Source organism: Podarcis bocagei (assembly GCF_964188305.1).
Source record: "Podarcis bocagei genome assembly, chromosome: 2".
NCBI classification, from domain to species: Eukaryota; Metazoa; Chordata; class Lepidosauria; order Squamata; family Lacertidae; genus Podarcis; species Podarcis bocagei.
In genome coordinates, this window is record NC_138126.1 from 22,021,105 (window position 1) to 22,043,645 (window position 22,541).

General features: G+C 46.0%; 1 long non-coding RNA gene across 1 annotated transcript in view; it reads right to left on the reverse strand.

Annotated features, from left to right (window-relative positions):
• LOC308581388 overlaps window positions 1–22,541 on the reverse strand; it is a 308,379-nt gene that overhangs the window by 250,833 nt on the left and 35,005 nt on the right. The window lies entirely within an intron of this gene.

Consider the following 22,541-nt stretch of genomic DNA (forward strand, 5'->3'; position numbering starts at 1 on the left):
AAAGGAAAAAAGGAAAAAAAGAAATAAAAATGTAAATTGCCACCGACTGCTTGAGGACATTTTAAAGCACATTAACCACTTGGAACAGGGAAGCAATGGCAGAACACTTCCCACACTTCCCCAAAAGTTTGTTCCAAATAAGGGCCTGGGCCACGCCCCCTGGGCCAGTTGGAAAAGGCCTTGGAAGGGAGCAGGCCCTGCAGTCTTCCCCACAGCCGATGGTCCAAGGCCTCACCGCAGCAGGAGTCCCTTTATAGCTGGGAGAGAGGGCCTGGGCCACCCCCCCCCCGGGCCAGCTGGAAAAGGCCTTGGAAGGGAGCAGGCCCTGCAGTCTTCCCCACAGCCGATGGTCCAAGGCCTCACCGCAGCAGGAGTCCCTTTATAGCTAGGAGAGAGGGCCTGGGCCACGTTCCCTGGGCCAGTTGGAAAAGGCCCTGGAAGGGAGCAGACCCTGCAGTCCTCAACCAGCTGATGGTCAAATTGGGCAAATGCCAGGGACCCATCGGGGCAAATATGCTCTGGCACCACTCTATTGCTTTGATGATGATGATGATGATAAATCCCTTCCACAAGCTCCTTAAGTGCATGTCTGACTACATTCAGCTTTCTCTTACCTCTGTTGCATGAAACCCAGAAGGACATCAATCAATTTCCCCCAGTTGGTGAGGACCAGGTCCAAGATAGGTGATTCTCTTGTTGCTTCTTCCACCTTCTGGGTAATGAAATTGTCAGTGAGGCAATGGAGGAATTTGTCAGACCTTACATTCTTGGCAGCGTTTGAGGTCCAACAGATATCGGGGGAAATGAAGTCTCCCATAGTTACTACATCTCTCCTTTATGAATGTTTGGTGATATGGTCTAGGAAAGCATCATCCAAGTCTTCAGACTGGCTTGGCGTTCTATAGCAAACATCCATGGTAAGGTCACTGTTGTTTCTCTCTAGTGCAATTTTTACCCATATCCTCATAATCAGCTTTCCATGCTCCAGTGTGTACATTTTTTACATATAATGCTGCTACTATAATATATAACAAGAACAAGAACAAGAACATTTGGCTATATAAACCTGAGACTTCCCTTCCCCTCGGCTAATGGTCTATTCCTTTTGAACAGGTTATACCTGTCAATTCCTATGTTCCACTCATGAGACTCATCCCAATAGGTTTCAGTAATGCCTACCAGGTAATATTTGCCATCCATTCTTTAGCAGATAAGTCAAATCCTTATAGGAAGCTCTCAGATCCAATATATATTTAGGGATATCTTTAAAAATCTGTATAGGTGAGTTTTCGATTTGCAAGGCCTTTTCAAAGTGTAGTCTTAGTATTTTATCTCTTTCTTCCTTGGATCTAAGGGTAATCAAACAGTCCCTCGGAGTCTTTCTGTTCTGTCTTTTACCCAGTCTAAACGCTGTTGTAATTTTAAATTCGTCCTCCTCCAAATCTTCCCAGCAGTCAGCAAACTCTTGTGTTAGGAACTCCACGAGATTGTCCCCTTCGTTCTCTGGAATTAATCTCAATTTCAAGTTTCTCTCTTTTCTCTGTAATTCCCACAAAGCCAGAGTTGCATCATGTTCATGCACCTTTTTAGCAATCGGTTCTAAGTTCTCTTGAGTCTCTCCAGCTATGGTTCTAGCTTCTTCTGCAATTTTACGTGTTGCAGAATTTTCCTGAACAAGCTTGTTTATAGATTCTGTGTTCAAGTCGAGTCTTGCTGTTAATTCTGTTAATTTCTGTGTGTTTTCTGAACTCTGCTTTGTTAGAGTCTCCAAGGATTGGTTTATCTTAAGTAAAGCTTGTGTTACTGCATCCATGGAAACAGCTGTCACTTTTTCTTGTCCTGTTGTTCCTGTAGGAGTTACGCCTGTAATCGAGCCTCTCTTCTTTTGTTGCTGTTGCTGTTGCTGGTGTTGTTGTTGTTGTTTTGCCTTAGCTCTTGTAGTTATCTCTTCTGGTGGAGCACTCATGTCCCAAAGTAGTTTCCCACGGGAACCGTCTTCCGATGAAAAAATTCCACTGTCCTGGGCTGTAACAACCTTTACTTTACCCTCTAGGGGGAGCAAATCAAAATGTCCAAGTACAGAGACAGAGAAGATTTAAAACAAGTATATCAGGAGGCTTGTAAATGTGAATTGCAACACTTTCCCAATAGATACTGTCTCAGCCTGCTCTAATATACTGTAACAACAAAATCCAAGAACTTTGTATCAAGCAAAACTTCCACCATGTAACTTTCACAAAAGTTTAAAGTCAGTTCGGTGCCCTATTGTCTTATTTAGCAGTCCGTTTCAGGTTATTGAGGCAGCAGAAGACTTTTTCTTTTGAGTAAATCATGCAGTTCTAAATGTCTTTTTTTCCTCCCCTCCGCCCTGCTAGCTAGAGGGGAGGTCTAAAGTCCAAATGTCAGATTTAGGTAGTCAAAAACAAAGTCTCTTGCGGATGCAGCTTTAAAGTTTCGTTCTTTAACTGTCATGCAGTCGGGGGAAGGCAGACTTCCTTAATTTTCTCCTTCCCCGTTTTCAACCAAATTTCAAATATAGCTTTAGTTTCAAATAGACGTTCAATCTTACTCACGGGTTTTTTTCAGTCCAAAATTTACAGGAAGGAATTGGCGCTCTCCGCTAATGGCGACGCGGCTTCACCCTGCGGGCTGGGTAGCGATTCTCAGCACCGCGCTCCCCCGATGTCGTTCCGGAGCCTTTAAAAAGGCTCTTTCTGCGGTAAAGGGGGGGCGCTCCTGATGCCCACCGAATCTCCTTGTTCACAGGCTTCCGCGCCTGTGATTTTAGGGGTCCCCCGCTTGCCGTAGCGGGTCAGACCCGAACTCGCAGAGCAGTCCTCCTCCGGAGCTCGGAAAGAGGACCGCCATTAGCCCTGGCGCCGACCGGAAGTCTCCGCCATCCTGTATTAAAAGATCCGCCTGGGACGCGGGTGGCGCTGTGGGTTAAACCACAGAGCCTAGGACTTGCCGATCGCATGGTCGGCGGTTTGAATCCCCGCGGCGGGGTGCGCTCCCGTTGCTCGGTCCCAGCGCCTGCCAACCTAGCAGTTCGAAAGCACCCCTGGGTGCAAGTAGATAAATAGGGACCGCTTACTAGCGGGAAGGTAAACGGCGTTTCCGTGTGCGGCTCTGGCTCGCCAGAGCAGCTTCGTCACGCTGGCCACGTGACTCGGAAGTGTCTGCGGACAGCGCTGGCTCCCAGGCTCTTTAAGTGAGATGGGCGCACAACCCTAGAGTCTGTCAAGACTGGCCCATACGGGCAGGGGTACCTTTACCTTCATTAAAAGCTCCAATTTATCTTGCTTGTTTCCTATACTCTGTGCATTAGGATAGGGACAACTAAGACCATTAGTCATTCCTTATATTTTCTGTTCCTGCCTATTTTAAAAGTATGGGCCATATTTCATGCTTTGCAACAGACTTCTGTGCTCAGCAGCAGTTCCTCTCCCTGTCCTGCTTTCCCTCCAGCTTCCGGCAAGCACAGACAAAAATACAACAATGCAGACCCTCCATTCTGCACAACACTCTTGCATCATATACGGCAGTCTTCAAATAGAATCCCAAACACAAATCACATGAGCCCAGTCAGCATCTGGAAATATTAACATAACCATAGCATGTTTGTATGTTTCTCCAAGTTTTTGCACTCAGATTCCAAAATAAAAGGGCCTCAGTCAACTGACTAACCAGCCAACCTTCCACCTCTCCCCAGTTACCACTGTAAGGTCACTGTTGTTTCTCTCTCCTGCAATTTTTACCCATATCCTCATAATCTGCTTTCCATTCTGCAGTGTGCACATTTTTCACATATAATGCTGCTACTCCTCCCTTCCTGTTTGGTCTATTCCTTTTGTTTTGTTTTTTTATAACTATTATATTGTTTTTTACCATTTTTCCCCAAACATAACATCATTCTTAAATAACAAGAACAACAACATTTGGCTGTATAAGCCTGAGACTTCCCTTCCCTTCGGCTAATGGTCTATTCCTTTTGAACAGGTTATACCTCTCAATTCCTATGTTCCACTCATGAGACTCATCCCAATAGGTTTCAGTAATGCCTACTAGGTAATATTTGCCATCCTGTATTAAAAGCTCCAATTTATCTTGCTTGTTTCCCATACTCTGTGCATTAGTATAGAGACAACTAAGACCATTAGTCATTCCCTCCAGCGGCTTCCTTCTTTTGCTTGCTTGCCCTTTAGTAGGTTTCTGTTTCCTGTGCATCCATAAAGCACCAGCACCCAGCATCAGTTGTCCTTTGTCATCTGTAAAGTTGTTTCCCTACTTCTCAGGATCAAGTTTAAAGCTCTCCTGATCAAGTTCGTGAGGCTCTTAGCAAACACATTCTTGTGAGGTGCAGTCTATCTCTTGCCATAAATCCTTCTTGAAGGAAGCAGAAATCACAGTCCAAGAAGACACACCCATGTGGGTGTAATGTACCTTGATTTCAGTAAGGCTTTTCACAAAGTCCCCAGTGATAGTTTTGTGGAGAAGTTGGGAAGATGTGGACTAGGTGATACTACTGTTAGGTGAATTTGTAGCTTGCTGATTGACTAAGCCTAAAGAACACTTACCAATATTTGGATTTCCCAGGGCAAGATAAAGTGATTTAACAATTTTAAGAAACAACTTTTTTATTATTCTTTCTGGTTATGGGATCACTGGGAACAGCAAAAACTTACTATTGTAGCAGAAGGGGGATTCACATATACCCTTTAGTTCTGGGAAAATATGCCCCTAAGCCCTGATTGGCTGTGGAAAAATCTACTCTGCCATCAGGTGCTCATAGAAGCCTGGGACATTCTGTGTAGCCCATTTTGATTTGTCTGAAAAATCAGTACATTATGCACCTAACATCTTAAGGAACTACTACCCACATCTTTGTTGCTCTTCAGTGCTACCCCAGCATATTCACAGAGGCTTCACATGGGTGGCGCTGTGGTCTAAACCACGAAACTTCTTGGGCTTGCTGATCAGAAGGTCGGCGGTTCGAATCCGCATGACAGGGTGAGCTCCCATTGCTCTGTCCCAGCTCCTGCCAACCTAGCAATTTGAAAGCATGGCGGTGTAATCTCACTGTATACAAGCTGTACAAGTGACAATAAAGTATTTCAATTCAGTGCAAGTAGATAAATAGTTACTGATGTAGCAGGCAGGTAAATGGGGTTTCCATGCACTCTGGTTTCCGTCACAGTATCCTGGTGCTCCAGAAGCTGTTTAGTCATACAGACCACATGACCCGGAAAACTGTCTATGGACAAATGTCGGTTCCCTCGGCCTGAAAGCAAGATGAGTGCCACAACCCCAAAGTCACCTTTGACTGCACTTAACTGTCCAGGGGTCCTTTACCTTTTACCTTTGCACCGTTCAAGCTCACCAGAATGAGAGAAGAAACCAAGAAGGTTTCTCTTAGCCTTATATAATAGAGGACTTGTTAACTGAGAGAAACAGGTGTTCCTTCCACATTAGATATTATCAGGTGGCCACAGAGGTCTGGGACATTCTGTACAACATTTGGCTATTCCCTCAGTCCATCAGAATTTATCCTAACAATCAGCACACTATGCCCCCAATACTGAAAGGCAGCCACTCCCCACATCTTTGTTGTTCCTCAGAGACACCCCAGCATGTTGCCAGAGGCTTCTGGTACCCACCAACCCCATCAGGATCAGGTGCCCTGAGATGCTAATAAGGTTCCTACTGGCTTTATATAATGGCTATGTTGAACCTGGTTCCTCAAGCCAAGCAACTTGTTGTTTTTCAGAAGCTGACCTGTTGCCACTAGTTATTACCAGGTTTTCCTATCCAGAGCAAGATTGGGTTTTCTAACAAGGGGCATCCTGGCTATAGCAGTCAAAAGTCAGAGAACAGATTTCAGCTTCTGCCCATAGTTCTCTCAACTGCAACACTTGATCTACTCCCCTGCAAGTGAAGAGTTGCCATTCATTCCAATCAGAGGAAAGGCACTCAATGCACTTGGGAACAGTGGTAGCAAATCTTGCCCTTCAGCTGATGGTGGTAAAGACTCCTGGGGAGTCTTCTGTATTTGCGGAGGGCTGCCATACAACTTAGACGGATAATTTTCCAGCTCCCTAAGTGCATTGGGAAGCCTCCATGAGCACGGGAATTCCCCCCAATTTGGCTATCCATACTTGTTAATCAAACACTCATCCAGTTCACAACTGCGTTTCTCCTTCCTGCTCCAGAGAGGAGGCCCACTCATTTGTGCTCACTCATTTATGTACTCCTTCATTGTCTGATATTTTGAAAAGTAAGTTCCTCTTGCAAAAGTGCATAATTGACTTAGGTATTGGGGTGGAATGGGTCGTTTCTTGGAGAGTTGATGGACATGTACCAAGCAGTGATTTGCACTGTCTATAGGATTTGTGGGTCTCTTTATCACTCCCCATCCCTGCTTGAACTTGGCAAATCACAGAAGATGTTATCAACTACAATAACCTGTGCTAGGGATGGTGACAATTCCTCTCCTCCTGGAGCTCATGGAATCCTGTTCTTCCCAACATCTCCTTGGTTGGAGAGCTCGAATGTTCTCTGTTCTCTTTCCTGAACATTGCCATATGACTGGAACGTAGCAAAGTTTTAAGTAGTTTAGACTTGTGGGAGTTCTAGGTGGCCAACCACGATAGCGTTCAATAATAATAGTTAAAATCACTGCTAGTTTTCCATGCAGTAATAATGCGAAAATAATAGTTTGTATTATTTGTTGTACCTTACGCATCAATGATTTCTTTCAATAAAATTTAAAAATGAAGTTGCGGTCTGTATTCTATTTTGGCTCCTGTGTAATTACTGTATCTTGATCAAAAAAGAAATCACTGTACCTAATACTTTCATTTCCTCAAAATTGAGGAAATCTTAATTATATGGGCCGTATCCCATGCTTTGCAACAGACTTCTGTGCTCAGAAGCACTTCCTCTCCCTCTCCTGCTCTCCCTCCAGCTTCCGGCAAGCACAGACAAAAATACAACAATGCAGATCCTCCATTCTGCAAAACACTCTTGCATCGTATATGGCAGTGTTCATATAGAATCCCATACACAAATCACATGAGCCCAGTCAGCATCTGGAAACATTAATGTAACCGTAGCATATTAGTCTGTTTCTCCAAGTCTTTGCACTCCGATTCCAAAATAAAAGGGCCTCAGTCAACTGACTAACCAGCCAACCTTCCACCTCTCGCCAGTTAAAAGCATCAGCTCCTATTGGATGCAGTTTGGCTCCAAGAAATATGAAGGTGGCCAGAATATCTGTTCATGGGATTGCCAGGAATCAGAGTCTGTCTTGCAAGCCTGCTGTCTCTCCATGTCCCACATCTTTGAGTAAAGTTGGAGATACATGCAATATCAAAGGACCACTTATTTATCACTCATGGAGAACAGAAACACATGTCTGTGCACATCATTCATTCCACTGTGAGCAACAGTGAGATACAAAAGAAAGCTGCTAACAGAATGATTCGAGAATATTGACTGGCCAGAAGTCACCCATTGTGTTTCATCTGTAGGCTGGTTGAGTGTTGCCTGCTCGGCATATCGTACTATTACAATTGAAACCTGGAGCAGAACAGAAAACCCTCGTAAGATAGCATCAGGCATCCGCTGTGGTCCGCGGCATTCTGTACAGCATGTAGCTGATTCCTCAGCCCATCTGGATTTGTGCTAACAGTCAGCACTTTATGCCTGAAAGGGCCCAAGACAACCATCGCCTTCACTCTCTGCTGCCCATCCGAGTGACCCAAGCATATTGCCAGAGGCTCTTTGGACCTTTCAATGCCACCAGGATGAGGTGAGTAGCCAAGAGTGTTCCTCCCAGCCTTATATAATGGACGTCTTGAGCACGGCTCCTCAAACTGAGCAGCGTGTTCCTGTCTGCCCTAAAACCTGTGGTTTCTCAGCTGCTAGGCTTTGAAAGCTGTCTCTCCATACAAAAGGCATTCCAATGTAGCAGAGCTTGTTTCTTGGTAATCAAAGGCCACGACTGCTTCAGGTCTGGCTACTTACATTCTGTGTTCTGCTTTGCTTCAGGACTGGAGGTAAGTATGGTCCCCACTTCCTGTCCTTGAACAGGTGAAGCAAGAATAAGCCACTCTTCTACATAGGTTGAATCTATGAGCAACCCGGAGGGGATGTACTTTGGGGCAAGAGTGGAATATATGCCTCCTTTAGTGCGGTTGTGATATTTCAGAGTTAGAGCTTTTGCTTCCGTGAAGAAAGCCCCAAGTTAATCCCTTACCTACCATCTCCAGTTGAATGCTTCAGTGAGAAGATCGTGGCGTATCCTGATAATGGGGCAAAATAGACAAGACAGGTCCCTATGTTTGTAGAAGTGAATCAAATCACCCACCTCTTGTTGCATGTGTATAGTTGGAGAGATTTGGGGCTCATGCACACTGCTGCTCACCCTGTGCTTTTGAGGCAAGGGCCAAGGGCCTCTCAGCTCAATGCTTACGTGTAGAGCCAGCCTGGGACTACAATACCACCAACGGAATTTGGTACTTAGATTTGTTTAAAAAGGCAATTTTGGACGGCATTAAAGCTGCTGGACAGCGAACCGTCAATTGGACGAAGATCCAAACAGTATTGCAAGGACCAAATGAGCACCCATCGGATTATTATACTAGGCTGGTCTCAGCAATCAAGACATGGGGAGGGATAGACCCGGAAAACTCCCAGCATGAAGTTATTGTGAAAGGCTTTTTTAAAGACCAAGCCAGCCCCGATATCAGAAAAGCCTTGAATCTCCAAATAGGATATGACGGGAAGAGCATTAGCTAAATATTATCCATCGCCAAGTCAGTTTATAATTCCCGAGACGAGAGAAAACGAAAGGAAACCAAGCCTGAAATTGAGCAGATTTTAGCATTAAGTATGGAACCTGACCCCACCCGGGGCAGAGGTTTTAGCCGAGGAAGAGGGGGCCGGGGAGGAGGACCCCCCAACCCCTATAGGCAGCGGGGACCAGCCACCGGAGGATGTTACTATTGTCAAGAGGAGGGACACATAAAAAGGTTTTTGCCCTTACCTAAATACAACCACCTACGGAGGACAAGATTTCAAACCTTTTCCTGATACAACCAACTACTCTTCTTTCCCAACACATCCCAATATAACTCAGGGATATGGGAATCAACGATCTACAGCTTATACTCCGCAAGTGCCCCCGAACACTATACCCCAGGCCCAACGATCCCAACCAGGCCCACGAACTCAGATGCCCATTATGAATCCGCCTACTCACCCTTGGACTAACGCCACTGCTCCTCCTTTACACCTGCCAAATCAACCACCCCCCGACGACCACGAAACATATTGACAACTAGAAGGGGATCCCGATCCAACCCAAACTGTTTGCCCTGTCCTGGCATTATCACCAGATGATCCCGTTTGTACCATCGAAATCGACGGTCACCCCTATCAATGCCTACTAGACACTGGGGCCACGTACTCGACCTTAACTGACAGCCACCTAGAACCAGGATCAGAAACCAAGAAGGTCATGGGACTGGATGGGATACCCCGCACTTGCCCACTCTCACAACCAGCTAAAGTCACTCTCGGACCCTTGCTGGCGGAACACACTTTCCTCCTAACTAGCAGTCCAGTAAACCTCCTTGGCAGAGATTTGCTCTGTAAACTCAATGCCACGATAAAATGCTCCAGAGACGGCATCTACTTGTACATGCCTGAGGACTCTATCCCCGCATTCCAGGGTATGATACAAGAAGCAAAATCAGACCGTCAATTCCCTGAGCTCCCTCCAGAACTAGAGAATGAATTACCTCCTTCCCTATGGGGTACGGAATCAACCTCCGTAGGACTCTTGATATCCGCCACTCCGGTAAAGATCACGTATAGAACTGATCTGCCCTTCCCCTGCACCAAGCAGTACCCTCTACCCTCTACCTAAAGAAGCCATTGAAGGGTTAACACCTATGATAGAGGAATTCCTCGACAAGGGAATCCTAGTTCCATGCGCTTCACCCTGTAATCCCCCGGTGCTCCCCGTAAAGAAGCCTTCAGCAGAAGGAGCCCCAGTCCGGTACCGCTTCGTCCAGGACCTAAGACTGGTAAAACAATTTGTAATACCCCGCCACCCAGTGGTGGGCAACCCAAATTCTCTCCTAAACACCATCCCGCCGGAAACAACTTGGTACTCTGTAGCGGACCTATGCTCCGCCTTCTTTAGTATACCCCTGGACCCTGCCAGCCAATTCCTTTTTGCGTTCACCTGGGGACCCAGCCAGCTAACCTGGACCAGGCTGCCCCAAGGTTACATGGAGTCACCCGCGATCTTCTCCGCGATATTACACCAAGATTTACAAGATATATGTTTGCCTGCTAGCTCCGCCCTCCTTCTCTATGTAGATAACCTCTTATTATGCTCTACTAGTGAGGAGGCATGCAAATTAGACACTAAACACCTCCTTTCGGAGCTAGCAAGAAAGGGACATAAAGTGTCCCCAAAAAAGTTGCAATATTGTAAACAGGAAGTAAAGTACCTCGGGCACATCCTAGGAGTGGGTACCCGAAGCCTAGCCACCGATAGAATTGAAGCTGTCACCAAAATTCCCCTCCCTAAGACAAAGCGGCAATTACGCGGTTTCCTCGGAATGGCCGGCTTCTGTCGAGCGTGGATTGCTGGTTACAGTGAAATAACGAAACCCTTAACCGCTATGACTCGCCAGGACCACCCAGACACACTGGTCTGGGAGGAGGAAGCCTATAAATCCTTTGAACGTTTGAAACGAGAATTGAGATCCGCCCCTGCCTTAGGACTGCCCGATTACTGTATCCCTTTTAACCTGTTCATCCACAAGCAAGTGGGGGTAGCCTCAGGTGTCCTAACCCAACCCTTCCGATACCAAGAAAGACCAGTAGCCTATTACAGCTTACAGCTAGACAATACCGCAAAGGGAGCAGTAAGTTGCCTCCGAGCCATTGCCGCCGCTGCGATCCTCCGCCGCTGCGACTAGTTCACACCACCGGCCAAATATGGCTCCAAAGAGGCTTCTTGACGGCCGCTGGCTCCCAAATTTCGCATGCCGCTCTGGTTGAGAGACTACTAACCGCCATCCACCTACCCGCGGCGATAGCCGTCGTCCATTGCAAAGCACACACCAAAGGGAGAGACCCTGTCTGAAAGGGTAACCGACGGGTTGATAAAGCAGCCCAGACAGCCGCGCTTCGCCCCCAAACAATGAAACTGAATTCCAAGCCTTACAGTTCCCTACAGACATAGATCCCACTCAAATATACAAATCAGCTTTAGATGAAGAAAAAGCCATGTGTAAATCTGTAGGTGCTGCCGAACAAAATGGTATGTGCATCCTCCCCGATGGCAGAGCCGTCCTTCCAAAAGCCTGGACTCCAAAATTGGTGAGGATCCTTCACCAACAGACACACTGGGGAAAAGAGAGGTTAATAGAGCATGTCAAAAGGTCCTGGTATGCCCCGGGGATAGCAGCCGCAGCCACGGCAGCCTCTAAAAATTGCGTCGTCTGCAGTAACTTCAACCCCAAGCGTCAGCCCAGAAAACCACCAGGGGCCAGACCATGGGCTTTCGTCCCCTTTGAGAGCCTGCAATTAGACTTCATCGATCTACCCCAATGTCAAGGCTTCAGACACGCTCTAATTATAGTAGACCAATTCTCTTCCTGGGTAGAAGGATTTCCCTGTAGAAAAGCCACTGCCACAGTAGTTGCTAGAGCCCTCCTACAAGACATAATTCCCCGATTTGGGGTACCCCCCCCCCCCCGCTTAGACAGCGATAGGGGAACCCACTTCACCGCCAATGTAGTGCAAATCGTGGCCAAGACCCTCCAGATAAAATGGGACCTGCATACCCCATATCATCCACAATCTTCCGGCCAAGTAGAACGCATGAACCAGGAAATAAGCTAGGAAAGCTTTGCAAGCTCACTGGGTTAAAATGGGTGAACGCACTCCCACTGGTCCTTCATAACATACGCAGCGCTCCAACTGGACCCCTGAAACTTTCCCCATTCGAACTCATATTTGGGAGACCTCCTCCCATTTACAACACCCTATTTCCCCTCTCAGAACTAGAGCTGTGAGAAGTAGAACTTACTAACTATATCATTCAGCTCCAGACACAGCTCCAGCGCCTCCACCAATACGCAGCCATCGAAGGACAGAACCTGCCCATCGACGTCCAAGCCCACTCTTTCCATCCAGGGGATTGGATCCTCGTCAAAGTCTATCAGAAACAACCTCTCCAACCTTCCTGGGAAGGCCCCTACCAAGTACTTCTGACCTCACCAACTGCTGTGAAGGTAGGGGAAAAGAGCGCCTGGCTTCACCACACCAGGTGCAAGGCATCACCAGCACCCCAGGAGACGTTAGAGAATCTCGGAGAAGACTACACCTACGACACCCCGCCTTCCTCACCGGTTACCTACATCGACGACGATGAGGAACAGACCGGACCAGATCGGAGCCAAGGTCGGGCTCAACAGACCGGACCAGATCGGAGCCAAGGTCGGGCTCAACAGACCGGACCAGACCGGGGCCAAGGTCGGGCCCAATGGACCGGACCAGACGCCACAACGCCCAACTGGACTTCCGAGATCGTCCCAGATACCGATGCCATCAAGCTTCGCTTTAAATAATAATAATAATAATATCTTTATTGTCATTGCCCCCTCTCGGGGACAACGAAATTACTTGGCTGCTCCATCCACCCAGGTAGGGCACTCCACACAAAATCAAAACAACTATAAAAACACTAATTAAAACAATACAGTATAATACAGCAAGGAAGATTAGATGACTTTCAAAGTCCAGGCTTCCCATTCAGGGCCGAGATCGCTCTGGAGAAGAAGCTGTTCTTAAGACGGCTCGTTCTTGTCTTCATCGTCCTGTATCTCCGTCCCGACGGCAGGAGCTCGAAGAGACAGTGACCAGGATGCGATGACACCTTGTGGCATAAATCTGCTCTAAGGTGGAGAGTGGGCAGCCAACAATGCTCTCTGCTGCCTTAACAACTCTGCACAACGCCAACCTGTCCCGGGTAGTACAGCTTCCGTACCACACACATAAGCCATAAGTGAGCACGCTCTCAATGGCACAGTGATAGAAGGCAAGCAGCAGTTTCTGCGGAAGATGGTTTTTCCTTAGAATTCTCAAAAAGTACAGTCTCTGCTGCGCCTTCTTCACAAGCCCCCTTGTGTTGACACTCCAGGACAGATCCTCTTGTAATTCAATGCCCAAAAAATCTGAACGTTGTTACCCTCTCCACACAGACCCCATCAATCAAAAGTGGCTGGACATTGCTCTTCTGTCTCCTGAAGTCCACCACAAGCTCCTTTGTCTTCCTTCTATTTATGAGCAAGTTGTTAGCTCTGCACCACTCTGTCAGCCGCTCCACCTCATCTCTATAGTCCGTTTCACCCTCCCTTTCAGAGTTGAGCCCAATCACGGTTGTGTCATCTGCAAATTTGACAACCCTATTACTAGGATGAGCAGCAACACAATCGTACGTGTAGAGAATATAAAGGAGCGGACTGAGTACGCATCCCTGTGGTGTTCCTGTGTTAGTCTTAAGCATATTAGAGGTATACGGGCCCAACCGAACCCTCTGGGGGTGGTCTGACAAAAAGTCCAATATCCACTCACAAAGTGATAACGGAAGCCCCAGATCTTCCAGTTTAGACATCAGACGTTGTGGTAGAATGGTATTAAATGCCGAGCTGAAATCTAAAAAAAGCAGTCTGGCATAACCCCCCCCCCCCCCCGCTGCTCCAAATGTGCAAGGACGGCATGGAGGGCAATCGCCACAGCATCCTCTGTCGATCTTTTCATTTTATAAGCAAATTGGAATGTGTCCAGTCCCTCTGGTAGGCAGGCAATGACATAATTTCATACCAGCTTTTCAAAGCACTTCATGATTATAGGTGTGAGTGCTACTGGACGAAAGTCATTCAGATCTTCCAGGTTAGATTTTTTTTGCTATTGGAACGATAGTAGAGGACTTTAGGCAGGATGGAACAATAGCCTGGGCTAGGGATCGATTTAAGATCCCAGTGAAAACTCCTGCTAGTTGATCTGCACAGTCTCTCAATACCCTTCCAGCTACCCCATCTGTCCCTGTGGCCTTCCTTGGGTTGATTCCCTTCAACACCTTCCTCGTCTCTTCTTTCTCCACAGAGACTACTACATTCCTTTGTACTGATGATGGTGATGGTGGTGATGGTGGCAAGGCCTTCACAGGGAGTGGTGGTGGTGGTGGTAAAGCCTCAGCAGGTGTTGCTGCAGATGTTACTTCAAAACGGGCAAAAAAGGCATTCAAATCCTCTGCGAGGGATGCCCCTCCCTCATCTGCCAGGGAATCCTTGGATTTATACCCTGTTAATTCTTGTACACCTTGCCACACCTGCCTGGTGTTGTTACTTTGTAGATGATTCTCCAGCCGCTGTCTATACGCCTCCTTTGCTACACGGATACCTCTCTTTAAATCCGCTGTAGCTAAGCTGTACAACGACTTATTTCCATTTCTGAAAGCAGTATTTCTTGCCTTTAGCAACCCCTAAACGCTTTGACAGCTCGTTTGACAGCTCGTTTGACAGCTCATTTGACAGCTCGTTTGACAGCTCGTTTGACAGCTCCATAGACTACCGCTTGCTTTGACAGCTCGTTTGACAGCTCGCTTTGACAGCTCGCTTTGACAGCTCGTTTGACAGCTCGCTTGACAGCTCCATAGACTACCGCTTGTTTTGACAGCTCATTTGACAGCGTGCTTTGACAGCTCGCTTTGACAGCCCACTTTGATAGCTCCACAGACTATCGCCTTCTCTTATAAACTGACTGATCATGGGCTTGTACAGGGTTGCAAACGGACTACCATTTCCTGGATTACCACAAAGTCGAGACCGGGGGAAGGTCTAATCCTGACCGAATGGGGGACTTTGATTTCTGCCTTCCCGAATCCCGGACTTTACTGCGCCATTCGCTTGTACCCCGACTCACTAATAACTAACTCTTCATCCAAGATAAAGACCTACACCTCATCGGGTCAGCTGCCCTTACGCTTGATCACTCGTTCTACCGACTGCAGTGCTATAATGGGACTTACCTCCTCTACAACAATGGGAAAGTCTCGCGGAACCCCAATTGGACTGAGAGCAAGGTCGGAGGAACCTCGCTGGCGTACACAGACTCAAACCATCCCTCCGAGAACTTGATCTTCGGGTTCCAATGCCTCCAGGACTCCAGAAGCCTCAACTTCAGGGACTTTGCCTGAGACGGTTCTGCTGCCTGTGGAACCTCGGGGTCACCCATGAGTGGAAGGGGGCCGAGTACCTGGAAGGTTGGCATCACCCCGTGCACCCCTCGCGCTCCCCTTCATGGGACAATGTCGGACCGCTGAGGTGCGGTGGCATTGCCAAGGATAGGCGACTCCTCAACACCACCGACCCGCTTCACCCATTAGGCACTGCACCCCGACAACTCGGTACAGACCCCTCCATCCCAGGAGAAGACCTTCTCTCATCCTGGGAGCAAAACTCCTACATCAAACTCCTCAGCCAGGTGGCAAAAGAAGCACCCTACCCCGATTGTACCCCTTCATCGGGTCCAGCACGTGCAGTTCTGACTTGGAAATCCTGGCCACCGGCCAAGTCACCGTCACCGACACAACAGGCTCCCAGACTTTCCCAAACCTTACTACTGCCTGGGCCACTGTAATCGGACACCCCCCCAATTGGAAGCCGCAGCCTACGGATTCCATGCTACTACAAGCTTTTGCCTCCGGGAGGATGGAATCCTACCTTAGTGGCCTATTCTGGGTGTACGGACACCGTGCATATACCTGGGTGAGCCCACACATGTCTGGATCCTGTTTCATCGGATACATTGTCCCCGGAATCAGAGTAGTTCCCCATCTACCCCCCGGGAGACAGAGGAACAAGAGAGAGCAGAAGGAACTGTCAGACCTGTCAGACGTTGCTGCAAATGGAGAGACGGTAGGCAGAGCCCTCTTCCCCGCTTATGGGGCAGGATCTAATCATGTCGACATCCTTCGTCTTACCGACATCCTTCTCAAATTTAAGCAAGAGGCAACCCAGATCACGGACTCCCTGATGTCAGAACTGTCCGAGGTAAGACAGTTAAGCTTACAGACCAGAATTGCGACAGACTTTCTGTTGTCCAGTCAGGGAGGGACGTGTGCCTTAATAGGTACCGAGTGCTGTACATATGTGACTGATCAAACTTTGAATATCACTGGACATTTGAATAATACTCACGAACTAGCAGGGAGACTAAATGAAATACAACATGAGGGACTATCTGATGTGGACTTGTGGGGATGGTTGCCCAAGCTGGGATGGCTTCGACAAGTGCTCAAGGTTATATTCCTTATTCTCTTTATTGTTGTCCTTTCCATCTCAGTACTCTGTTGTACTATACACTGTTTCTCCTTGCTGTTCTCTTCTCCGCTGCCCTACTCAACCTGCCCCTCTTTCCCTCCGAGCCCATTCCCGCTCCCGCATCACTCCTGTCTTCCCTGAATACGTACAGATGAGACACCTGGGAGAAGGAGAATACGAAATCACAGGGGTATAGGGTGCAGAGAAAGGATTTGCAAGTTCTTACAGAACTTTAACGCAAATCTATCTCCGAATGGGGGACTGATACGGAAGGAAGGGGGGTACCTTCCGCACCCCTCCGCCAGCCACCAAAGGGTCCGAGGCGATGACTTCGATGGCGCACAGCTTTGCCCTGACCCCACAGCCACCACACTGTTGCACAAGCACCACACTATACCCCTGACCTTGTAAATAAAATGGTTTCCCCTTTTTCTCTATACGGGCAAAATAAGCCCACCATCTTTCCCTAAGCTTCCCTCTCGCTCTATCTTTATCATGAGTTGACTGTATCAACCTGCGCTCCCATTTGTTTCAATGGAAACTGTGTCCCCATTTGTTTCAATGGCCGCGTTCTAGCCAATCAGAACCATGCATCCGCTCTGCAGAGTCAGCTCAGCGAGCCTCTGCACGCCTCATTTAACCTCTTGACAAGCTACTGACGGCTCCCTGCTGGGAGAACAATGGAATCAAAACTCGTGGACTCATAAAAGTGTCAAAACTTGCAACAATGTAACCATTTTATTTCCGACTGCAATCATTGCTATACGAATTGACTAGAACAGGCGAAAACTTCTTAAATTCATATAAAATCAACCACAGCTCTGATTTCTTTGGTTTTGGTGTCAATCGACTCAGTTTCCTCAGGACTCCATGACACCTCCTCGGCCTCCATAATCCCTTGAGCGAGAAGTCACGTACTCAGGAAAACCCTAATCTGGTCAAATCACAATATCCAGCCCTTCCTCCGGGCAATACCAGGTGCCAGACTCTGCATACTTGGACCATTGTCTTCTCATCACCGGTAGTCAGGAAGCGCTTATCTGCGCATATCTTTGACTCTGCATATTTCCCCCACCCCACTGTGTATGTTAATCTGCGCATATCTCTGAGTCTGCATATTCCCTCCACCCCACTGTGTATGTTAATCTGTGTAACTCAACCCCTCTCTAATGTATTCATGATGTCACCTGTGTAACCCAACCTATTTTAATGTATTCATGACACAATTTGCACTGTATTCAGGGACATGGAGGGAAGTTTCAAAAACTCCTGTCACCTCTTTCTCGCTGTTCAATCTCGCCTTGAACCTGTTGTGCAATAAACTTGGATCTTCTGTAGTTTGCTCCTGCGTCCAGCTGAGCTCATTTTCCTCCGCAGGGACCCGCGGACTTAGTCCGACGAGCTGGGTGGCAGAGTAACCCCGCACCCAGATTTTACCGTAACAGTGAGAAACATAGACCAAGAAATTAGTGAAAGAATACAGCAACAGACAGAGTTTGAGGTGGTAAAGAAAGTGAAATATTTAGGGATTGTATTGACTTCCAGGAATATTGATTTGTTTCAAAATAACTATGTACCAGTATCGAATAAAGTTAAACGAGATTTAGAAGTGTGGGGTAGAATGAAAATATCATTTTGGGGAAGAATTGCAACGATAAAGATGAGTGTGTTACCGAAAATGTTGTTTTTATTCCAAGCAATTCCAATAATTAAAGGAGTAGCAATATTTAAAAAATGGCAAAAGGTAATTTCAAGATATATCTGGCAGGGCAAAAAGCCAAGAATAAAATTTAAGCTGTTAACAGATTTAAAAGAGAGGGGAGGCTTTGCCCTGCCAGATTTGAGGTTATATTATGAAGCATCATGTATATGTTGGTTGAAAGACTTCCGGTCGGCGCCAGCACTAATGGCGGTCCTCTTTCCGAGCTCCGGAGGAGGACTGCTCTGCGAGTTCGGGTCTGACCCGCTACGGCAAGCGGGGGACCCCTAAAATCACAGGCGCGGAAGCCTGTGAACGAGGAGATTCGGTGGGCACCAGGAGCGCCCCCCTTTACCGCAGAAAGAGCCTTTTTAAAGGCTCCGGAATGACATCGGGGGAGCGCGGTGCTGAGAACCGCTACCCAGCCCGCAGGGTGAAGCCGCGTCGCCATTTGCGGAGAGCGCCGATTCCTTCCTGTAAATTTTGGACTGAAAAAACCCGTGAGTAAGACTGAACGTCTATTTGAAACTAAAGTGGAAATTTGGCTGAAAGCGGGGAAGGGGAAAATTAAGGAAGTCTGCCTTCCCCCGACTGCATGACATTGAAAGCAACAAAAATTTAAAGCTGCATCCGTAAGAGACATCGTTTTTGACTAGTTAAATCTGACATTGGGACTTTAGACCTCCCCTCTAGCTAGCAGGGCAGAGGGGAGGGGAAAAGAGACTTTAGTAACTGCATGATTTACATAAAAGAAGAAATATTCTGCTGCCTCAACAACCTGAAACGGACTGCTAAATAAGACAATAGGGCACTGAACTGACTTTAAACTTCTGTGAAAAGTTACATGGTGTGATACAAAGTTCCTGGACTTTCTTGCTACAGTATACTAGAGCAGGCTGTGATAGTATCTATTGGAAAAGTGTTGCAATTCACATTTACAAGCCTCCTGATATACTTGTCTTAAACTTTCTTTGTTTTCGTATTTGGACATTTTCTTTGTCTCCGTACTTGGACATTTTGATTTGCTCCCTCTAGAGGGTAAAGTAAAGGTTGCTACAGCCCAGGACAGCGGAATTTTCCATTAGGAGACGGTTCCTGTGGGAAACGACCTTGGGACATGAGTGCTCCACCAGAAGAGATAGCCACAAGAGCCAAGACTAGACAACAACAACAACACCAGCAACAGCAACAAAAGAAGAGAGGCTCGATTACAGGCGCAACCCCTACAGGAACAACAGGACAAGAAAAAGTGACAGCCGTCTCCATGGATGCTGTGACACAAGCTCTACTTAAGATAAACCAATCCCTGGAGACTTTAACAAAGCAGAGTTCAGAAAATACACAAAAATTAACAGAAATATCAGCAAGATTGGACCAGAACACAGAATCTATAAACAAATTGGTTCAGGAAAATTCTGCAACACGTAAAATTGCGGAAGAAGCTAGAACCATTGCTGGAGAGACTCAAGAGAACTTAGAACCGATTGCTAAAAAGGTGCACGAACATGATGCAACTCTGGCTTTGTGGGAATTACAGAGAAAAGAGAGAAATTTGAAATTGAGACTAATTCCAGAGAACGAAGGTGACAATCTCGTGGAGTTTCTAACACAAGAGTTCGCTGATTGCTGGGAAGATTTGGAGGAGGACGAATTTAAAATTACAACAGCGTTCAGACTGGGTAAAAAACAGAATAGAAAGACTCCGAGGGATTGTCTGATTACCCTAAGATCCAAGGAAGAAAGAGATAAAATATTAAGACTACATTTTGAAAAGGCCTTGCAAATTGGAAACTCATCTATACAGATTTTTAAAGACATCCCTAAATATATCTTGGATCTGAGAGCTTTTTACAAGGATTTGGTTTATCTGTTAAAGAAGAATAATATCCTCTTCAGGTGGGAATTCCCACAGGGACTGTCCTTTGATTACAAGGGAAAGAAGGTGAAAATAAAGACGATACAAGATAAAGAGAGATTCTTGGAAAGAAACCGAGAGGATTTACAGAAGGGAACTGTGGACCCAATTGCAGAACAGAGGAGAGCAATAGACATTTTGAATCTATCGTTTGGACACAAACCACCACCATCAGAGGAAGAGCAACAACTTGGAGCTGTTGGAGGAGTACTAGAAAAATAACAAGATGGCCCTGCAATTCCTTAGTTGGAATTGTAATGAGCTCAATATGCCTTTGAAGAGACGACAAGTTTTTCATATTTTGAATAGAGAACAACTGGACTTGATATGTTTACAAGAAACTCACATAACCAGGGCCCACAGGAGATTACTTATAAACAAAAGACTAGGACAAGAATTTATCTCATCGGATAAGGTCAAAAAAAGAGGAGTTGTGATTTATGTAAAAGAGAAGTGGGCTCCAAAAATGATGTTTAAAGATGAACAAGGAAGATACTTGGCAGTTGAGATACAAGTACAAGGAGAAAAACTTTTGATAGTTGGAATCTATGCACCAAACGAAGGTAAGGCAGAATTCTTCAAGAAACTCCATGAAACTCTGATGGACTATCTGGATTACAATATGATAATTTTGGGAGACATGAACGGTGTGGTCTCCACAAACATGGACAAGACACAAAGACTGACAGTCACCAAGGAAGGGAGACTTCCGAAGACTTTCTTTGAAATGATGGAAAATATGGACTTAATAGACATATGGAGAACAAGGAACCCTCTTGAGAGAGAGGGAACCTTTTTCTCACAAGCAACGATGACCTGGACCAGAATTGATCAAATTTGGATCACTAGTGGGATGGCTCCAAAGATTAAGAAGGTAGAAATCTGCCCAAAAACTTGCTCCGACCATAACGCCGTGAAGATGGAAATGAAACTTACAATAACTGGTCAATTTAGATGGAGGATGAATGACGCCCTCTTCCGAGATAAGGAGATCCACATGAAGGCCCAAAAAACTCTAAAGGACTATTTTGAAATAAATTTAAAGGTCGATGTGGAAAAAAGAGTGATCTGGGACGCAAGTAAAGCTGTGATGCGAGGCTTCTTGATTCAACAAAACTCAATAAAGAAGAGGAAACAGAATGAGAAAAAGGAAAAGATTTTGGAAAAGATAAAGGAAGGAGAGAAAAAATTAAGAGTAAAGCCAAAGTCCCAGGAGATTCTGAGAGAGATTAAGCTATATCAAACACAATATATGGAATTGATGAACCAAGAGATTGAATGGAAGATAAAGCAAATGAAACAAAAGACATTTGAATCGGCAGACAAATGTGGTAAACTTTTGGCATGGCAATTGAAGAAAAGGCAGAAACTAAATACAGTTACAAGCCTAGAAGTGGATGGAAAGAACATATCTAAACCTAATGAGATTAGAAATTGCTTTTTGAGTTACTTCAAAAAACTTTATGCTCAAGGATCACAAAATGAAGAAGATATAGAAAAATTCCTTGACAAATATGGATTACAAAAAATCTCTCATCAAAGTAAGATGGATCTGAACCAGAGAATAACAGAACAAGAGATAGAGGGTGCCATTCAGAATATGCAATTGGGCAAATCTCCAGGGCCAGATGGACTGACTTCCAGATATTACAAATCTTTGAAGGAGTGGTTGATTCAACCGTTAAAGGAAGTCTGCAACGAGATCCTAGAGGGGAAAAAGGGACCTGAATCGTGGAAAGAAGCGTATATTTCACTCATACCAAAGACAGAGACTGAAAAGACTCAATTGAAGAACTACCGCCCAATATCATTACTCAATGTGGATTACAAAATTTTTGCAGACATTTTGGCAAAAAGGCTTAAAAAAGTGTTGATGGAGAAGATTCATAAGGACCAAGCAGGCTTTCTCCCAAAAAGGCACCTATCAGACAATGTAAGGAATATAATAGACATTTTGGAAAAGTTAGAGGTGAATATAAATACTAAAGCAGTGTTGATTTTTGTGGATGCGGAGAAAGCCTTTGACAATATTTCTTGGAGTTTTATGAAAAAGAATCTTCATGGGATGGGGGTAGGCCAAGGATTTGAGAACGGTATGGGTGCGATATATTCTGAACAAAAAGCTAAGCTGATTGTAAATAACGTAATAACTGAGGAACTTAAGATAGAAAAAGGAACACGACAGGGGTGCCCAATTTCCCCATTGCTATTTATTTCAGTTCTGGAGGTGTTGCTGAACATGATTAGAAATGACCAGCAGGTTAAAGGTGTACAGGTCGGAGCTAAACATTACAAGCTAAGGGCATTTGCAGATGATCTAGTATTGACCTTGCAAGAGCCAAACACTAGCACGAAAAAAGTGTTAGAAATAATTCAACAATTTGGCCAGGTAGCTGGATTTAAGTTGAACAAACAAAAAACTAAAGTTTTAGGAAAGAATTTAACAGATATGGAGAAGGAGAAATTTCAAGAGGAGACAGGATTGACGGTGGTTAAGAAGGTGAAATACCTAGGGGTC